We start from the raw sequence: 7,457 nt of genomic DNA on the forward strand, positions 1-7,457 counted from the left end.
GGAAATCCCTTCAAGGGGAAACCCGGAGCAGAGCCAGAAAAAAAGCTTAACTGACACCCAGCCAAGTCCAGGATTAACCCCTTCATTTGCTCTCAGGACTCAAACTACTCTCTCTGCCCTGGAAAATGAAACACTTCTAAGGTGATAAAAAGTTTTTCCTGATTTTAACTCCAAAAGGATATCTTTGCAAGAAAAAGTACAAGGTAATTCTCCTTTCAGAATAATGTTTATTTCAGGATAAATGAAAAGCGAGAGAGAGGGGAGAAAGAGACAAAGATAGAAAGGGGAAAGAGAGAGAGTGTGTGTGAGAGAATAATAAATTACACTCTGGATTTTGAAATGGCTAAATAGCCACTATGTGATATGAACTGTTTTTTCTCCATGAAGGCATATTTGCAAATTCTAAAATGGGGTCAAATTATTCACTTACAAAAAAAAAAAGAAAAGTTTTTATCTCTTGATGAGTTATTTTTTAAAAGGGAGATCATATAACTTCTTAGTTTTATTTTCTCTATTCATAAAGATACTAATAAAAATAACTCTTTTGACAACAAACATCAACTTGCTGAAATGATTTCTGGAGTGGAAAGTAAAAGAGTGTTAGTAAAACAAGAGAAATAATTTTTCCCTTTTGTTTCAGAAAAGTTACCAATCTTTTGGTTCAATTGCTTGGTAACTGAAAGTCTTTCGCAAACTTATATATAAATGTATGGAATTCATCTGAAATGGTAAATCTCTTGGACTGGACCATAGACACAATTGAAACATGAAAAATACTTTGGTATTGTTATATGAGAGGTGATGATAACCAATTTGATGCTGTTCCCACCCCACCCTGCCAAGTGAAAGTATTTTTTTAAAGCTGTCTTAAAAATGGCTGGTGTAGCCTTGCACACACAGAACTCAAGTCTTTGTAAAATGCTTGCTAATCAGAAAGAAACCAAATAGCCACTTCCTTGTATTATACACGTGCTGGTCTACTTCCTTCATTGGATCATCAGGGTTTTTTTTTAATGACTGGACCAGTTCTTGTACATCATTGTATCTACCTCTGCCTTCCCAGTACCTAATGTATGGTTTTACACTTGGCGGATACAACAAAGGTACAGTCATAAATCCTGTAAATTAAAATTTGGAAAAGAGACTTTCAAAATGCTAGCAGTCATATGTAAATACTGCATGAGAAAAAGTTGGATTCTACAAGAAAATACCCAAGCTCATTGACTTGGGGGGATGTGTATAATAATAGCCAGTGCTGTGTAGCAAAGGCAGAACTAAGGTTTAGAAACTGCACCTGTCCTTACATGGCTGGAGAGGTTTCTGGACATCCTCCTGGATACTGATGAGGATGGACTCATTAATGAACAAGGAAAGAAAAAGAAGTGCGAGAAGTGGGAGAAGTTATTCTGAGGCTCTGATATTGTGATTTCACCTACCAAATATGTAGAGATCAGAAAAGTGGCTTCAGGCAAAATTAGCTGGTAGGCCAGTAACCTAGTGGTCCTTACAAAGTTGGCATCATAGAAGATGATCTGAACCATTTATGTTGACTACTTAACTTCAGAAGAAATCTAAAGGGGATTAAGGAATTTTAATGCATTTTTCTAAAGTACAAAAACAAGTGACTAATAGGATCTAAAATGGGATCCCAAAGACCAAGTCATGGTAAATAAATTCAGTTCTCAGTTTGGATATGATTCCAAGTTTTGAACATTGAAGAAATACTTCATCTATTGAATTAGTTCATAGTGCTTCCAACAAAATATTCAATAAAGTCCCTCATTATATCATCGAGTTGCACACCATTTGAGGTCCCACCCACTTCTTTCAGGTTGAATTGATTGCGCTCTTCTATGGCCTCTCTACACTAATGTACACTGGTAGCAGAGCACTTGTCATGTTACATTTTTCTGTTAACATGCCTATCTTTCCCAACTTACGAACTGAGACAGTTTTTTTTTTTGTTTTTCATCTTTAGGCATTCATTAAATTTTGTGGAATGAATGAATAGAGTTGCAAGCGTAAGCATAACAGATTGGGACTAATCTGCCTGGATAGTGTTACTGTGTTTTGTCTTTGAAACTGTTCAGTTCAACATTTTTATCAGTAACACAGAAGACATGATTATCTAATTTATTCATGATAGAAGATTGGAAAAGATAGTTAACCTTAGAAAAGACAGAATTAAGATAAAAGAAGACCTGAAAGGATGGTGAAATGAAATTTAATAGGAATACATAAAATCTAGTATTTAAATTAAGACATCAAATACTTGAGTACAGGATGGAGGAAAGTTGACTTGACCATAACCTGGAGGAAAAACTGGTGATTTCAATGATCCATAAAGTGAACACAAGCCAACGTTGTGACAAGAAACCAAAATCGATACAATAAGCTCATAGCATTCAACCTTCTTATCACCTGAGGCCATCCAGGACCATACTGAGAGCTGAAGTGTCTGATTCAGGATGCCATTTCTTACACGAGAAACAAAAGTAGAGACTATCCAGAGTAAAGTGATGAGGATAGTAGACAGCTCCAAAATCCTTGATCTGGTAGGAAGCCATTGAAGGAATAGTATGTTTTGTTTGGATAAGAGACACCTATGAAGTTAGGTAATGACTAAATGACTGATATGCGTAGGAACCGAATATACTTGTTACTTTATAGCAGGGGCTAAAAGTGGCACACATTGGTATGTGGTTACTAGATTATTAACTGTAGGAAGGCCAGGAATATGTGTGTACTTCCATCACCAGAGCTCCAGCACTTAACAGTGACCAGTAGATAGTAGGGGCTAAGTAAATCAATATTGAATGGATAATTACAATTTGAAAGAGAATTTGACTCACAGCGCAATGATCCCGAGTTCAAATCCAACTACTCTGCTCAGGAATTGTTAAACCTTACACAAGTATAGATAGCCTCTCTGCACTTGTTTACACATGCTCAAATAGGAGTAATGGTACCATCTGAAGTGATTCATATGATATTTATGACTATCAAACCAAAAGGGATCTTGTGAAAACTCTTTAAATAAATACATAAAGTACTATATATATGGCGTGTAATAACATTAAAATACAGCTACATTGAGCTCACTGGAAAAAAAGGACTTTCCAGTTATCAAATCTTTTCAACAACGAAATGGGTCACCACACGAATTCACCCACTCCTAGTCATTGGAAGTAGTCAAGCAAGGTTGGATGATGTCTCCTAACAATGTGGTAGAGGTCAAGTTTTGCCTTATGTAAGATATTCAATCGGATGGCCACGAAGGTGCCCCCACTGTTAGGATTTTTTAATTGTGGGCAGAGCTATCCATCCTTTCTAGCCTAATTTCATCAATCCCTTCATTGTCCATATGAAAATTGTAAGCATCTTCTGATGCTTCTCTTGTTGGACTCTGTGATGCTTCAGGCATACTTCTTTCAGCCTATTTTAATAATTACTGAGTTTGTAGAAACTCCAACTCTTCACGACTTTCAAATAGGTAATTTATTATGGGCCTCCCTGGAGCAGTTTCTTAACTTCTTTTCTTAGGTGACTTAACACATCTGAGGGAAGTGATGTTCCCAGTAGTAACAGTGGCTCATTGTGACAGCAATTCTCACCCAGGTGAGAGAAAGAGCAATTCACTTTCAGGAAGGCATATCAGAATGGGATTGGGAAAGTGACAAACCACTTCAGTACATCCTATCATGTCAACTTCTCCCCACTTTAAGAATGAAAGTATCTATGTTTAAGATTTCGTTAGGTTCTATGTAACAGAAATCTTTGACAGTGGCAAAACTCATGTGAGGTTCAAGGCAAAGCAGTTCAAGTCCAAATCAGCTACTTGAAAATATCAAAGACCAAGATTGATTCTAGTTGGTTCTAAGATGGCTGCTCCATCTCCAAACATTACATCTCTATTTCAAGCAGGAAAATAGGAAAAAAAATGAAGGCAAGAGGACAAAGTCAGTGGAGTTTATCCCCTTTTAAAGGGCTTTCAGTAAGTTCCAGGTGGTGACCTCTTACAGCTCAATGAAAAGGTGAGAGATTGAATATTTTAACTGAATACATTGTTGCCCCCAAATAAATCAGGATGCTGTTCATAAGAAACAGGGAAGAATGGATGATGAGTAGGTGATTATCAGTGCCTGTCACAATTTCCTACTTCAGTTCAATTTACAAATGTTTATTGAGGAACTACTGCACAGACACTGTGCTAACACTGGGAACATATAAATGAAGCCACAGACTCAGTTCCTACATGAAAATGAAGAACTACACAGTATCTGTAAAGAACTTTCACATAGTTCAACTTGTGACACAGAAGAGGGGCCATTTATTTACCTCTTCTCTGTAATTAGGAAATAAATTGTATTTTAGCAAGCTAATGGAAGTTTGACATTTTCGGGAAAGCAAAGTATAGGAAGAATCACTGGTTAAAAGCCTACTTCACCATGGATTTATTGTGGCTTTCTGGAATTTTGAGAAAAATACTACTCATCATTAGGAGTAAAAAATGTCTATTTAATAATACATATGTACCTGATAGAGCGACTTAACTGAATGTTCAACCTACCACTGAATTATTACATAAAATAATAGAAAAAAGTCTGCCACTATAGGAATTATTATTCTTCCCCTTTTGTAAATTTATTTAGTAAAATTCAGAATTTTAACCATTTATCTTTGAGTGTCACATGTTTTCAAGTTCAGCAGTTCATATGGACAAGGGTACCTTCTTATCTTCCAGTTCTCCTGTTTGACATGACCTCCCCTACGCTGCTAATCCCCGTTTCTGGCCTTCTTAAACACCTGGCCTTGAAATTGTTCCCTTACTTATGATTTCCAGCATCAGCTTTGTTTTCTAAGCAAATTTTAACACTTTGGATGTCGAAGTCTTGCCTATTTTTACATATTACCTGGTCTGATCCTCTGGCTGCCCCAAGCGCCTATAACGAGATAAGAATAAACAAGCACATGCTTTTTGGGCTGCTGGGTATTATCGTTTCCACAGATAATTAATTACAGAGGCAATAATTCAGGACATTTCATTCCGATATATAATAGTACTTCCCATTCATGTAACTCTTTTCCTGAAGAGTTTTCCTAAGTGTTTTGAGATTATTGTCTGTGAGCCTCCCAGCAACCCTATGAGAGGAGTGAGGTGGCTCTTTTGTCTTCACAGTGTTGATCAGAAAACTGAGGCTCAGAGTTTAGTGACCAAGATCACATAGACAGTGGGCTGAGTCTTAAACCTGGCTCTCCTCACCCTCAGTGCTCTACTCGATGCACCACACCAAGGCACCTCAGTCTTGCTGTTGGTTGAAAGACATACCTTCCCCTTGACATTGTCACTTAGAGGACCCAGAAGCTCCTGAGTTTAACTGCAGTTTGACACAATGAATATGACAGGTGATCCAGGATACTGTGCCCACTTCTTCCCAAGCTGATGAGTATAAGCTTCTCAATACTACTTTCAGAGCCATTTTTGAAGTTTAAACACACCTTCTGCTGCAAGTGTACAAGAAGGAGGGGAATGAGTAGACATTCAGGACATACAGGAACACTTTGTCCAGATTCTCTCCTAGAGGCCCAAGATCTAATGTTAAAAGAGGAATTCTCTTTGATGCTTGTCAGAACTTAGAAAAAAAATTAGGGGCACCTGGGGAGCTCAGTCGGTTTAGCTTCTGCCTTCAGCTCAGGTCATAATCCAGGATCCTGGGATGGAACTCTACATTGGTTACCCTGCTCAGTGGGGAGCCTGCTTATCCCTCTCTCTCTGCCCCTCCCCCCACACATGTGCGTGCTCAGCCCCTCAAATCAATCAATAAAACCTTTAAAAAAATTAATGGAGCCCCTGAGCATCAAAACACAGTTCCCACCCATGTTCGTATGACTGCTTTCCAGTCAGCCCTAAAGGGGATTTCCTTGGCAGCCAGCCTGTGAGACCAGCCCACCACATCTCCTGGCCCCAAATGAATCCAACTCCATTCTTCACTTGCAACATGGCCAACACTAAGGAATGAGGAGATGAAAATATTCAGGGTTCATCTCATTCCGGAATGATTGCAAAACATCTGTTTACATTGTGAGAGGAGACTTGGAGAGGACATTTTATGAGATTGTGGTAAATAGGGACAAATAAACACATGGGAAAGATAAAAGAGACAAATATAAGAGAGAAATCACTCTAAAATGTGTTAGATCTATTAACTATTTAATTTGGAGATGATCTCTTAACTTACAATGATCAGAGTTTTGTATGGAAAACAAATAAAAAATTTTCCTGCCATTTAACTAGAACATGAATACCTTTCCCCCAAAGCATAATACCTTTGGAAATCTCCCTTTGAAAAATTTTAAATTTCTGTGCTAAATTAAAGTTCCAATATTCATAAATAACACATAAAATTTTCTTTTGGAACCCAGTGCCATTTCAAAAACTGTAGCACAGTTGAACTGTTGCTACACTGCACTGTTGAACTGTTTAGAAAGACATTTGGACATTTACAGAGTACCGTGAAGAAAAAAGTAGTCAGGAGGAGAGACAACTGGATTCTTGCTTCTCTTCTGTAAATAAAAAGGTAATCTAGGATCACAGTCTTAACTTTTAAGGTCCAAGTTTTTTCACCTGCAAAGAAGAATGGGGCAGGACAGGTAGTCTCAAAGTCCTTCCCTTTCATCATTATGATTTCTCAGCTAATAATAACTAACTAAGGAACCACCGATAAATGGGCCAAATATCTGCTGGCCAGGCTCTAGGCAGAATGACTCACAGCAAACCAACACTGGTCATCTTGCAAAGCACATATTCCTTTGCAGAAACTTCATAGAAATGCTACTTCATAGTTTTAGGTCATTGCTATTGCTTTTTTATGCTTCAGAGAGACTTTCTGCTTTCGGCTGAGGCTCCAGGCTCTAGGATTTACTCATTTCCCAATGTTTGTATTTGTAGCCCCGGACATGGGCATGTCTATTTCCCCTCCACAGCTAAGGTTGGTGACAAAATGAATATTTTTTCTTTTTTTTACAAAATGAATATTTGTGTGCCAAGCACCGTTCTAGGTGCCGGGAATACAGTGGTGATGAAGCCAATGATATCCCTACTTTCATGGAGTTTCCATTCTAGAGTAATGAGACAAAGAAATGATCAGCAGGGAAGGAAAGCAAACACCAAGTAGAAGTACAAACCATTTGAATAACAGTGAATTTCTTTCAGAAGTTTCTCTTCTTTCCTCTTTCTTCAGTATACATATACACATATTTTTAAATATTGTTAGTAGCCTTAAATATGGAAAATAGTGTGAAATAAATATCTTAAGAAGTCACACACCTAAATAAATATCTTAAGAAGTCACTGCTTTTGCCCCCGCCAGCTAAGCTAGAGCAGTGCAGGTTCTACAAAAGTATAATGCTGGTTAAACCAGTTGGGAGTTTGCCAGCCGAGGACAATGGTGCAAAAG

The sequence above is a fragment of the Vulpes lagopus genome, chromosome 3 (genome assembly GCF_018345385.1).
Source record: "Vulpes lagopus strain Blue_001 chromosome 3, ASM1834538v1, whole genome shotgun sequence".
In the NCBI taxonomy this organism is placed as follows: domain Eukaryota; kingdom Metazoa; phylum Chordata; class Mammalia; order Carnivora; family Canidae; genus Vulpes; species Vulpes lagopus.